Genomic DNA, 14,321 nt, shown 5'->3' with positions numbered 1-14,321 from the left:
TTTCAACAGGATTTTGAGGTCAATCCTATGAGTTCTGAAACTATGGACAGTCAGTAACCACGCAACAAAAAAAAGCTATTTCTATTCAACTATAAGTAGGTATCTATACTAATAAATAAAATTGGAGTGTCTGTCTGTAATTTCGAAATAACTACCTCATATTAAGTTCATATGGTTATTTGAACGATACCAACACTGAATCACACGTTTTTAAAATTTTTGTCTGTCTGTCTGTCTGTCTGTCTGTCTGTCTGTCTGTCTGTCTGTCTGTTTGTTTGAAAAGGCTAATCTTCGGAACGGCTGAACCGATTTTGACGGGGTTTTCACAGACAAGTAGAGGATTGACCAGGGAGTAACATAGGCTACTTTTTTAACCGACTTTCAAAAAGGGAGTTGTGTTTTTCTACCTATTTCTGAACCGATTTGCGTAATTTTTTTTTTAATCGATAGAGGAACTTGGCGACATTGTTTCATAAAAAATTTGGAGTCCAACTCCTCAATCCTGATGCTGCAGGGGATCTGACCAATCCACGCGGGCGAAGCTGCGGGCATCAGCTAGTCTAAAGTAAAAATAGTCTAGATATGTACCGGTACCCACTTTTGCACGATTCGGTTTTCTGCAGAGGCGTGGCCAGTCTGAACCCGGAGGTTGTCATTTCAAAAATGGCTTATCATTGAGCTATGAGCTATAACAATCAGTTGTCCATTACAATACAGACTACATAGACGACTAACTGTACTATTGAGTGCTTTTTGAATTTAAATACATACTAATGTACTAATATTATATTCATATATTTTAACATCTGCCTGATATTACCGAATGGCAAAATTAGTCGATACTCGATAGATAAAATGTTGAGATATTTACTCCCAAATAATATTCGTCCACAGCAATCAATGCTACGGAGACTGCAAACTGTTCACATTTTCTCCAAAAACATATTTCATATCACGCAAAAGAAATTTCAAAAGTGACACAAGTAGACTAGACAGTCGAAACAATAATTAAATCGAAAGACATACTTATCAGAGCTTTATCCATATTAGAAAAAGCAACGGTTTAGCAAAAAATTATAACTAATCATTACAATGATGATATTAACCTATTTCCGAGCCAATTTGTATGTGCATAGCAACCGATACAATGCGTACAGATTTTCTCCAAATATTTCGCTATACGACGCGCAGAAGAAATTTCAAAAGTGGCATAAGTATAAAACGATCAAAACATAAATAATCGCAAGCGCACAATCGCAGCCGCGCCGCTCCGCTGCCTCCGTGCACTCTTTCGTATGACGAGACCACGAGAGCCGACTGATTTCTAAATAATTTAAATACGCGCACGAGATCTGCAATTAAAGCCATTCGGAATTGGGTTTGTATCGCGTGACGAGATTTGTCTTGCTTTTCATATCTATCGATTTTATTTTGGATTTCGTGGGCGAGTAACCTAATAAAAAGTCATCGGGAAAAATGGCAACCCAATTATTTCAAACTCGAGATTTGTCTTACTTTTCATATCTATCGATTTTATTTTGGATTTTTTGGGCGAGTAACCTTATAAAATGTCATCGGGAAAAATGGCAACCCACTTATTTCAAACTCGAGATTTGTCTTGCTTTTCATGCGGATTTCAATTGATTTTTTTATTTTTTGTGTGGGCGAGTAACCCAATAAAATATCATCAGGAAAAATGGCAACCTACTTGGTTAATACTCGAGATTTATTTTGCTTCTCATGAATAGAATAGAATAGATTTTTATTCATATAAACATTTACAAGTGCTTTTGAATCGTCAAAATAATTCACATGTACATAGATATCAATTGATTTTTATTTTTATGTGAGCGACTAATCCAATTAAATCCCATCAGGAAAAATGGCACCCCACTCAAAGCTTATTCACACCAAGCACGTACAAGTGACACGCACGTATTAACACGCGTGAATCCGTAGACATAACTGCACGCATTACGTCTACGCGAACGTTCACGCCACACAAGCGGTGTGCCATGTCTTATACAGTTCCATACATTACAACGCAATGGTACGCTACGTCTACGCTTACGCGACGCATACGCGGCCTGTGTGTCCGGCGCTTTACTTGTCTTGCTTTTCATGTAAATATTATATCAATTGCTTTTTTTTTGTGTGGGCGAGTAATTCATTAATTTGTCATCAGGATTTTTTTTTTTGAAAATCCTCAGGATGTTTTTACGGGACCAAAAGTAGCCTATGTCTTCTTACCCCAGTATGTAAGTAAGCTATCTCTGTAAAAGTTTCGTCAAAAACCGCTAAACAGATGGACCGTGAAAAGCTTGACTGACAGACAGACTGACACACTTTCGCATTTATAATATCAATATGGATATGGATTATCATTATCATTAACAATTTCTATTACTTATATTATATGGAGTTCTGTGGTAGACTAGCTATCTAGGCAACCAATCATCATTCAATGTATTTGCATATTTACTCCGGACCTAGGTATTAACTTAATATTTATACGTGACTATTTACACCGATATCTTCATCACGGTTGACAAAGCTGGCAAAATGTAGTTGTTTCGTCTTTTTAGGGTCCCGTCCTCTTAAAAGAAACCCTTATAGCAAGAAAAGAAAAAACTTTCATCTTTGAAAGCTGGTGTCACACATTACCAGTTGTACCTACATACGGGTTAGGTAATCCCGGCGCTTCTAATACTTGAGTATTAAAGTCAAAAGACTTCAAGCAGACGAAGCGTCGGAATAAACTGTAATGGGTAATTTAAGCATCAAACTAAGTACATGTATCCGTCTAAGGTACGGAACCCGCGGTACGCGAGGCAGACTCGCACTCGGCAGGCTTTGGCTACACGCAATTTGTTCTTTTGCAGGACTACGCACGGATTTCGACTTATCTGTGACACGGTTGGCTGAATTTATTGTGCAAAAAATAAAGAAAAGAATTAATATCTTTAGGCTTCACGATAAGAGATTCAAAGTTTCCTCGGCTCTGGTACAGCAGGAAACTAATCAAAAATACTTGCTTATCTACCTTCTGATGATGATAAATATCTGATGGAAGATTTTGGCTGTCACTAGTTATATCTACCTACCTACCACTCTGCAGGTAAAGCTACGCCTACAAGAGATTTAAGAGGGCTCTCTCCGTCACTCGTTTCATACAATCGTAGTTCCAATTTCATTTGAATATTAAGCAACCAAAGTCCATGAAATTTTGCAGTCATATTCTAGAATTTAATATCTGTGTCTGTGGTGTTTTAGATTTTTCTAAAAATATTGTTAGATATTCATAAATAAACGCAAGTATTATAAAATAATGTATACAATTTGTAGTGTTAGAAACGTGGCAACCCTTCGCGATGGTAACATTAAGCTGTCAACAGCGATGACGGTTAGGATAGTCGAAGGAATCATTAGAAAAGCGATTGGGTGAAAGCTATATTGTGTAAAATGCATGTAGAATGCTATCATTGTGAATCTTAGAATAAGTACGCAGTTGTGAATATCTAAGTAATGGCTTAATGTCTTCAATATACAATATATATAAACCGAGAACTGTGTTTGACTACCTAGCAATAGTCCCAAGATGTTCCGGATGACGTAGAAGGACAGGCTCTGTTATTATCAGAAGCCGGGATATTATTCCACGCCAAGAGCAACGGATTTATCCTGAAAAACGTTTATACACTAAGATGTGGAAAGCACCTATATAGAGTTGGGTCACCAACTCAACCTCTCAAGAAACGATGATTGTATCAGAGTGAACAGCAAGATTGATATTTGATTGGTAGCTACCTCTAGAATGGAATAAGTAGAAGCCATAATTAATAGTAACTGGATAATTAATAAAATAAAATAAAAAACTGGATAATTATTATGAGTTAATTGAAAGTCCAAAATAAGGAATTATATTCTGATTGCCACAATGGACTGTAGTATGTAGTGACATATCTAGCCCTGAGACTGAGTCTAGAAGGTTATACCTAGCTAGTAGGTATCAATTCTAAGACTGAATTGCAAGCACAATAATCATGTACCTACATCAGCAAATAACAATAAAAGAAGAAAATGAACAATGCTAGAGAAATCCAGTTGAAAAGGTAGTACCTTTAAATTATTAAGTAGGTACCTATATAAAGTAGAATCAAGAAAACAAGTAGGAAGTTATGTACCTAAATACTTAATTGTTACACCACAAATTAACAGGACGCAAATATCCTTGAAGTTTCCAATCAATCAATCAATCGTTTTTAGTGTGAATTTGGGTTACATATCAACTTACATATAAAGAGGCCTGGCATAACCATAAATAGTTATTCTGCCATAATAGTATGGTAAAGGTAGATTCTGGTACTTTGCTGTTGAGTAGGTTTGTTGATGGGCTAAATAAGCCTAATACTGACAGACTGTTGAAATAGGAGGTGGTAAAAGATTATTTTAAATTATGTAGAGGGTTCTATAATTATTCATTAAGTAGGTACATGTGGTTATTAACGGGTGTTACTTAAACACAATAAGTCTGAGTGTATTTTATGTTTACTATTTTTCATGTCGGACAACTTCCATGTACTGATGTGATGGGATGGTACAACCTGATGACGGAGTGGTCTGCTATCATGAGATGAACAAATGTTTCCGGGTTGCATCTGTGGTGGAGAATTCAGTACACATGGCCCTCAAAATAGTACGATGGTTGGTAAAAGTCATATACACTGGTAGGTTAAGATAAACACTTGGATTATGTGGGTAAGTTGGTAGAGTAAGTGATGAATAATACTAATTATACTAAGTGTGCTTTATGGTTGATTGGAACAGCACTCTGGTGAGGTCAAGGGACAGCTGGTATATAATGTTATAAGTTAGTTTAATATGGCCGAGAAATAGTTATTTTGGGTGGTTGTATTGTGCTTAGGTAGGTATCTAGAGTAACACCAAATGAATGGCAGAAGTTACCTAGGTCAACTTATTGACTAGCCACTAGCTTTGCCTGTGAATATGACTAGGTACATAAAAGTTATAGTTAGTAATTGATAGCACTGGGATAATGTAGTTTTAAATATACCTCCTTATCAGTGAAGGAAGTTACAGAATAGAGATTAATTTCTAACTTTCTACAGGCAGTGACAAATTTTGCCATGGACCCACCTAACTATTATCAATATTATAATCAGTATTACTCAGATTCCTGCAAGTAGGCACCTACCTGCTAAGAGGGGCAAGTACCTACCTACTCAAATGTTGCATTTCAAATAGGAGGAATGTTGGCAAAACAAGTTGTAATTTGTATGTGAGATGAAGTGTAGACATATTTTCAGTTATTTTAGTAAGTTTTACTAGTTTCTCTACTCTTATTTTGAGGAGAACAGTGCAGAAATAGAAATAGAAAGATATAAAGTCTAAGATTTGGGTATCTGCAAGTGTGCATTGACTACAAGTGGTAACTTATTGAAACAGATAGTTCAAGTAGAGATTAGGTTGTTGGTAATATCGATTGTTTAAGCTGTACCAAGCTCTCAAATTTTATGAAACGCTAAGGATGTGTTGACTACAGTCACATTATAACATACAGTTAAGATGGGAATACTGGTGACATACAGATGGCTGACAGGTTGCTAAGGTGTAGTCAGTCCTGCACGGACACTGCAAGAGTATCTATAAAGTATAAGGATATACAGTCTTGCTAGGGTTGTTTTATATAATAACTAGCTGATGCCCGCAGCTTCGCCCGCGTGGATTTAGGGTCTGAAATCCAGTGGGAAAGTTGTCACAAAGTTCCTCTATTGATTAAAAAAATTACGCAAATCGGTTCAGAAATCTCGGAGATTTCGGTGTGCATAGGAAGAAAAACACAACTCCCTTTTTGAAAGTCGGTTAAAAAAGTAGCCTATGTTACTCCCTGATCAATCCTCTACTTGTCTGTGAAAACCCCGTCGAAATCGGTCCAGCCGTTCCGAAGATTAGCCTTTTCAAACAGACAGACACTCCAATTTTATTTATTAGTATAGATATAGATATACCTGTAAACGAAAGGGAAAATACAGAATGTATGAGCTTGGCTTGCCTGGAGCGTGATGTATCTTTGGGAAATTCAATCAGCCTCATCAACCTATCAAAGGCTCAGGTCTAAGCACAGGTTCCATCTCAGAGTAGGAAAAATTGGATATGGTCCTCTATGTTAGCTATAAAATATAGTAGATATACATAATCATACAATATGACATTTGAAGGTGACCACTTCTTTTTAAGTTTTCAGCTCTCAATATAAAGAAACGATTGCAGAAACTTTATGTGATGAGATGTGTGTTGGGTGGGAGTGTGTGGGTGTTTCATTACCCCCCACCTTACATCAAATTTTGAGTTCGACTCTGTGGTGAGCATGGGCTTACAGATTCTCTACTGGACTAATACTGAACACAAAGGAGAGGATAAGAGATTTCACCTGGGGTGGATCGCCAGATGATGATACCACACTACTAATAAATAGGTCCACTTTGCAAATCAAGAGTATGTTGGGGCAACATTGAACCCATTCTGAATCTGGAAGTACCTACCAAATTAGTTTACTTAGAGAATTATTAGTTTACTTCGAATACCTAGGGGATGAAAATATTTCAGGTTTCATATCTGACTAAGTATGCACATACCAGAAACAAAAAGACATAAAACACACGTGTTCGCAGAAGTACATAGGTATGAGAATTATTGTATTTTATCTTGTAAGTAATCTTTGTGTATATTATAAATTAAATTTGCTACGACCAACTTTGAAGTGCATTATGAAAATCAAAATAACCAAATAGAATTGAATTAGTTATTTACTTATCAGCGTAGACATAACGGTGGCACTCACACATGTTCTACCCTAATTAGGCAGTGAGAATGTTGGCTGCCATAATATAATAAATAATTCTTGTTAAGAGATTTCCTGTTTAAGTGAGTAGGTATGGAATATCATATCTTGTGATCTATACCCATAACCATCTACCGTCACACAGTTATGCAATGAACTTTTCACCTTTTAGATGTTATTTATTTAAATTATTAGTAAACAAAAGTTATTATGACGTTGATTGGATGTGTTTGAAAATATTCGTTTAAACTCTGAATTATCTCTAGCAAATCACAGTAAAAATCAAGGAATTGAAACCCTCTTACACTAATAAATTATGTGCATTTGTGATTATCAGAATTTAAAACAAAAAAAAAAAAAAAAAAGGGAAATAAAATTGATAAGTACAAGAAGAGAAATTTATTATATCACGGTCTTTAGGTATTTATGACTTAGTAAAACATGCTCACTGAACTACCAGGGGTGTACGTCATAGTTGCTATAACTATTATTGGTATATCAACTTGATAGGTGATTTTGCTTACTATAAGTAGAGGTCATCAGAGCTGAATGAAACTTACACAGAACTTTATCTATACAAGTACCTGATAGAGGCCACCACATATATGTATTGAATGAATGAGAAAATAAGCATATATACCACTATATTTGATGTTTAGATATCGCTGTGTAATGATAGTGGACGTTATATGACTAAACGATTACTTTGATTTTGATATTTTGATACTATATTATGAATGAAATGTTTTGATATTTTGTGCTTTTTTTGATGAATAACGATTACTTTGATTTCAGTACTAGGATTGTGATACTATATTATGATGCTTAGATATTTGTAAGAAAGATGATTTAATATTTCATATAATGATAACACTATTACTTTGATTTCAGTACTACGATTGTGATGGTATATTAGGGTGCTTAGATGTTTCTAGACAATTTGATATTTGATGAAATGGTTAACGATTACCTACTATGGTTTCAGTAATACAATTATGATACTATATCATGATGTTTTGATTAATTTGCGTAGGGTATTGGATGTATACTTATGATAAATGTGTGATGCTATTATTTTTATGTGATGTTCACAGTGAAATTATCTTGAAGTCTATTGTGTCTGTGGCCGCATGGCCATACGAGTGTACAATAAGCTACCGGAACGCTTTAAAAAACTCAATTTATGCCATTTTAAATCTAAACTTTTCAAAACCTTGTTGAGTAGGTACTTTAAGTACTTAGTAAGTAAAGTTACTCGGTAAATGAGTTTTTTTTTTAAGGATGATATCAATAGCATAGTATAATATTTTATCACTTTGTTTTGTCTCTTTCTATTGTAATATCTATTTCCTGATTTTTATGGAATTTGAAGTAATGCAATTGACGCCCAAATTTTGTTTGACATTAATTTAATTTAATTTAATTTATTTTGTTATCTTAAATATTTGCACACTAATAATTTAGTAGAAAGTTAAGGCCTCTAATCATAAATTTCAATCTTACTGTACCAACTTTCTTGCAAATAAATTATCTTATCTTATCTTATCTTGTGGGCTCTTGACTTGGCGGTGAGGAGTGCGGTGCAGATGTGTAGTAGAGTCGTTAGGTACGTCTGGAAGTCGTAGACGGCCGTGAAGTCTTGTGGCAAATGAGCTCTTGACTTGGCGGTGAGGGGTGCGGTGCAGATGTGTAGTAGAGTCGTTAGGTACGTCTGGAAGTCGTAGACGGCCGTGAAGTCTTGTGGCAAATGAGCTCTTGACTTGGCGGTGAGGGGTGCGGTGCAGATGTGTAGTAGAGTCGTTAGGTACGTCTGGAAGTCGTAGACGGCCGTGAAGTCTTGTGGCAAATGGGCTCTTGACTTGGCGGTGAGGGGTGCGGTGCAGATGTGTAGTGGAGTCGTTAGGTACGTCTGGAAGTCGTACACGGCCGTGAAGTCTTGTGGCAAATGAGCTCTTAATTTGGCGGCAAGGAAAGCGGCTGGTTATTGATTTGAAGCGGAAAAGATTGGAATTTATGAATATGTTTTCAAGTAGTTAGTAGTTTAGAGTTAAAGTTAAAGTTTATCATGCATTGTATAGCTGAGGAATAAAGTCAGTTCTTATGAGTTGAGGATAGTTCTATTAATATGAATTACTCGAAAATTATAATCTATTGCTGAAAATATTGATGTTTAGGTACCTATTATAATGACAATAGGTAGAAACTGTTACGTATAAAATATAAAAATTTTATAAGTTTGAGGACAAACTTAATGTAGTGAGGACGGCCGACTGTTAGATATTCATAAATAAACGCAAGTATTATAAAATAATGTATACAATTTGTAGTGTTAGAAACGTGGCAACCCTTCGCGATGGTAACATTAAGCTGTCAACAGCGATGACGGTTAGGATAGTCGAAGGAATCATTAGAAAAGCGATTGGGTGAAAGCTATATTGTGTAAAATGCATGTAGAATGCTATCATTGTGAATCTTAGAATAAGTACGCAGTTGTGAATATCTAAGTAATGGCTTAATGTCTTCAATATACAATATATATAAACCGAGAACTGTGTTTGACTACCTAGCAATAGTCCCAAGATGTTCCGGATGACGTAGAAGGACAGGCTCTGTTATTAATATGTAGTTTTAAAATTACAGGGGCTCAAAGATTTGTATGTAAATTTTAAAGACCGCGTAACTTTGAAACCGAATATTTTAACAGAAATCTGGACAACCACAGACATATTAGTTTCTAGAATATGTCTGCAAAATTTCATGGACTTTGGTTGCTTAATATTCAAATAAAATTGGAACTACGATTGTATGAAACGAGTGACGGAGAGAGCCCTGTTAACATTCCGGTACTGTCATCGTCAATCCATCGCCGATCCACATCTGAACAAGGATCTCCTCTCAAAATGCAAAGGTGTAAGCTAGAAAAGTGCAGTCTGATAGACTTCATACACCCTTGAGAACATGGAGAACTCTCAAGCATGCAGGTTTCTCACAATATTTTCCTTGGCCATTAAAACAATGAGTCTATTGCTTAGGATAGTTCCAAAAAAATTGAGGTGTATTTCCTGCTGGTCTTATGCCGCCTAAAAACCAATTTTGAAAACTACCATACCATACCCCTTTGAGGTTAGCCCCATAGATATGTGTTAGCCCGCATCCATCTTAGACTGATCTTCCAGTGAGATCGGAGTCAATGTCTTCTAGTAAAATTAAAAAACAAAACTTGTTGGTTAAGATTTTAGATCCCCGATTCTTAAAAAAGCATGGGGAATTTTCTGTATCTTTTTTGACATGGCTCGTTTACGGTATATATGCAGCTACAGTGTGACGATCGCAATAATCTCTGATTAGCCAACCCTCTCTCGCTATAGGCTAAAATTCATTGATGCAGCAACGAATACTATTTTAACCAATCACAACAATTAAGATTGTAGCAGATGTTGATGCAGCTTTTCCGTAATCGACCTGCAACAATTCGGCCGCGAACACTACCTGTAATCTCCATACAGAAGTGGTAATTTGATAGTCGCGATTACAAAAGTTTGGCGTTATCAGATCGTGACCAAATCGCTAAATGTCAAAAAAATACAAAATAACCCCCTTGGTAAAAATATAGGTACCTTCCTATAACATCTCTAAACGCGGTTAAACTGATTCAGCGATTTCTTATTACAATATTAATTCTTAAGTTTGCAATTATTGAATGTTTAGGTAAGTACTTACATACAATTTGTTTATCTGTGTGAAAAGCTTAGGTCCCAACCTTAGCTGGATTCACTAATTTCAGAAAAAATAATATAAGCTTCATAATTTTCCAAAGCAAAATAATGAAAAAAAATCTTTCCATTTTCCCATTTCGTGAAAGCTTCTGAATACACTCTCTATATTCAGATTTATTTCACATTTTTCACGTGAGTAATTTAGATGCATCACAGACGTCGCGTACTACTTTTTCAAATTTTCCAGCTGTTTTCAAAAATAATAAATGGTTAATTGTTTCTTTTAACTTTTAATATATTATTCACTTTTTATTTCATATTAAAAACATATTACAAAAGTTGTGTTCAGTTTTTATCGTACAGTTTACTATATAATAAGTAGATATACTTTTTAGGTTTTATATTTATATTAATAATTATGCTAAATAAATTGTGCCCTCATCCCGAATACGAGTGGCCTTAGTAACCTTCCTTAAGTCTATGCTTGTATCAGGAGAAAAAATACATTTAAATCGTACCTATCTACCTACTTACAGCAGGTTTTTCTAAATGAAACCCCTATGGAAAATATGATCTCACTTATAATATTTATCCCAGTTAACCAAAGCATATACCCACTCATTAGCAGTCGCCAGTTTAATGAACAAAAAGCGCAATCACTTACGATTTCAATGGCACAGTAACGGAATCCGATCAACACACAGAACCATGTCACTAAACACTGGAACTAGCACTAAACGCGAAGCGCGTGCGAGGCAGACCGGTGCGCGGGCGCAACTGAGAAATTGTAACCCGCCAGTGATTGCAATTTTTCTGCCGCGAAGGAAATGGATTGTATCTTCCGTACTGAGTGGAAATAAAATGGCATGAATTGAGATGCAAAATCACGGCAAAAGTTACTGTAAGTAGAGCCATTCTTTATTTAGACATCCACAGCTGTGTTGTGATATATTTTCATACGAAATATCCATATCTATACTAATATTATAAATCAAAAAGTGCGTCTGTCTACTAGCTTTTCAGGGCTCAACAGTTTAACCAATTCTGATATACAGAGTTAGCTTACACCCCGGGGAAGGACATAGGCTACTTTTTATCCTGAGAAATCAAAGAATTCCCAAGGGATTCTTAAAAGCCCATCCGTTCAACCAATTTACATGAAAGTTACAGAGGTAGCTTCCCTCCCAGCAATTGATAGAGGCATTTTTTTATCTCGGAAAAGCAAAGAGTTGCCACGAGATTTTTAAAAACCTCAATTCACGCGGACGAAGACGCGAAGAGTGTCATTTTGAGCTGTCGATGTTCACAGCTGGACCTTAGGAGACGCCTAAACTTTTAACTTTTTAAATTTATATCTTCGGTCCATAATAAAATAATAATTGCATAGTAGGTAATATATTTGCACCACTATGAAGCGAAGCGAAGGTTTTTTTAATGTTTTTTTGGAGAGCTTGCGGTCGCTCCATAAAGGTCACATAATTTATATTACATTTCATTCCGCCTTAATTTTACTGCACTTATAAGTCTATTAGATGTTTAATCAATTCCAAACCTAATAATATATCAACGCCACCAGTAAGTAGGTACATCTTAAAACACTGTAATAATTAAAAATCCTGTCTCATAGACAGATTGAGATTTCGATCTCCTATTCAGGTGACCCGGGATTCACGGATTCAGGGTTCATTAACGGTGAAGAAAACATTGTGAAGAAACCTGCATACCCGAGAGTTCTTCATAACCCTCTCAAAGGTGTTTGAAGTCTACCAATCCACACCTGGCCTGTGATGTGGATACTGACCTGAACCTTTCTCATTCCGAGCTGAGACCCGTTCTCAGTAGTGGGTCGGTGATGATCAACATCATATTACAGGTGCAAGAGCCTCGATAGCTCAACGGTTGAGGAGCGGACTGAATCCCGAAAGGTCGGCAGTTCAAATCCCATCCGTTGCACTATTGTCGTATCCACTCCTGGCACAAGCTTTACGCTTATTTGGAGGAGAAAGAGGAGTATTTGTCATGATTAACATGGCTAATATTCTATAAAAAAAAACTTAAACAATGCACGTAAAATGTGTAGGCACATAAGTTTTTAGACGGAATCTTCATTTTCTGACAGTACAAGTATAATATATGCATTTCGCTTTCGACCAAATTTTACATAACTATAAATTATTTTGACTATAAATCAGAATAACGATTTATGTGCACAGCATTTATTTTGTTACGTAACTTAAAAGTCACTTGTTTTATTACTTGAAATTGAGCGTCTATTAAGTTATCTTAAACCGCTCTAACGAGTTTTTGATAGGAATGATTATTTCCTTTCCGGTGATTTCCGAACCTGAATCGACTCTCAGACTGAGGCCACACGATGCGTTTCCGGTACTTTGCGGCGCTGCACCGCTGTGGATTATGGGTGCCAAATGGCACTGCATTGCCGCTCCGGCAAAAAGTATTGCATTGCAAGGCACCAACCCTCCCAATCCCATCGCTGATTATGAAATCTATAGAGCGCACTTTGACTTTGCTTAGACTTAAGTTTCAATTAAAACGAGACAGATTTATTCCAGCGGTATAACGCTGTCTCGTTTTAACAGTGTCTTAAGTCTAAGCAAAGTTAAAGTGCGCTCTATAGATCTCAGCCTTGAGAGTCCCAAGGGTCTCGCGTGCGTTGCGGCGCCGCACGACGTCGTAACGCATCGTGTGGCATGATACAGCAATTTCTACCACTAAAACTGACATTAAAATTATACTCCTGAAAAAAGTATATTTTACAATAGAAGATTATGTAAATGACAAAAAAACATGGATTTGACTCGCTCCAGCAAAACGCGGGGCTGCAATTGCTTGTATAGTACTTATAGCATATTATTGTAAATTGAACACTTGAAAAGAGCAACCGCCGAGTTTCTTGCTGGTTCTTCTCGGTAGGAACGATTTTGACGATTCAAAAGCACTTGTAAAAGTTTAACTGAATAGAAATTTATATTTGAAACGATGACGCAGCGGCACCGCTCAGACGCCGGCACCGCCAACGCAACGCATCGTGTGGATTCACTCTTAAATCCGATAGCTATAACTTTTACCAACATAAAAAGCGAGTTTCCCTCCAATTGCTGGATTTCCGTCAATAATAAAGATAACTAGCGAGGAGATAACGAAGCTATTACTTTTTTGTTTTATTCATAAAAAAAAGCTTTCGTCAACCAAATATTTTACAAAAAGAAAAGACCTGACTCACTCACTCGCTGACTCATCAACGCCCAGCCCAAACCCTTGTACCTAGAAAGTGAAATTTTGCAGATGTTGCCTTTATAATATAGACAGTGAATAATGTCAAATAGCGCATTTTTGAATTTTCCACCGGAGCTAAGCCGCTTGCGTTCGTGAGTTCTTTTTCAAATTGATTTTTTTGCAGTTAAACATGAAACCCTGTTTGAAAACCCATGAAAGGGCATGGCAAGTTGGTACATAGTCTAAGTAGGCAAGACATTTGACGAGAATAAAAGAGATAAGAATTTTAATTAGGTACTTAGTAATAAAAATCAACTTTTTAATATTTAAATAACCTACTGAACAATTTTTTATCAATTATTTTGATATTATCAAGATGATAAATAAATGTGTAACACCAAATTTGTTTCGCAGACTTTATAGCATTTTAAATTATTAGCCATGTTACCGGGGCACTCCGGCCCGTATATTGCTCTTCCCCTCGGACGTATCCAAAAGAGACCTGC

At 36.2% G+C, this 14,321-nt stretch overlaps 1 protein-coding gene across 2 annotated transcripts in view; it reads right to left on the bottom strand.

The window, feature by feature from the left end:
• The window catches only part of LOC123870299 (serine proteinase stubble), a 148,274-nt gene extending 136,924 nt beyond the window's left edge, over positions 1-11,350 (bottom strand). For both annotated transcript variants that reach the window (XM_045913538.1, XM_045913539.1), the window contains exon 1: positions 11,243-11,350. The gene's annotated coding sequence lies outside the window, so the exon portion shown is untranslated. The remainder of the gene's footprint in view (positions 1-11,242) is intronic.
• Between the last annotated feature and the right edge of the window lie 2,971 nt (positions 11,351-14,321).

Source organism: Maniola jurtina, chromosome 12 (genome assembly GCF_905333055.1).
Source record: "Maniola jurtina chromosome 12, ilManJurt1.1, whole genome shotgun sequence".
Taxonomy (NCBI): Eukaryota; Metazoa; Arthropoda; class Insecta; order Lepidoptera; family Nymphalidae; genus Maniola; species Maniola jurtina.
The sequence above is the reverse complement of the archived record's forward strand: the minus strand, read 5'-3'. Positions and strand labels throughout refer to the sequence as shown.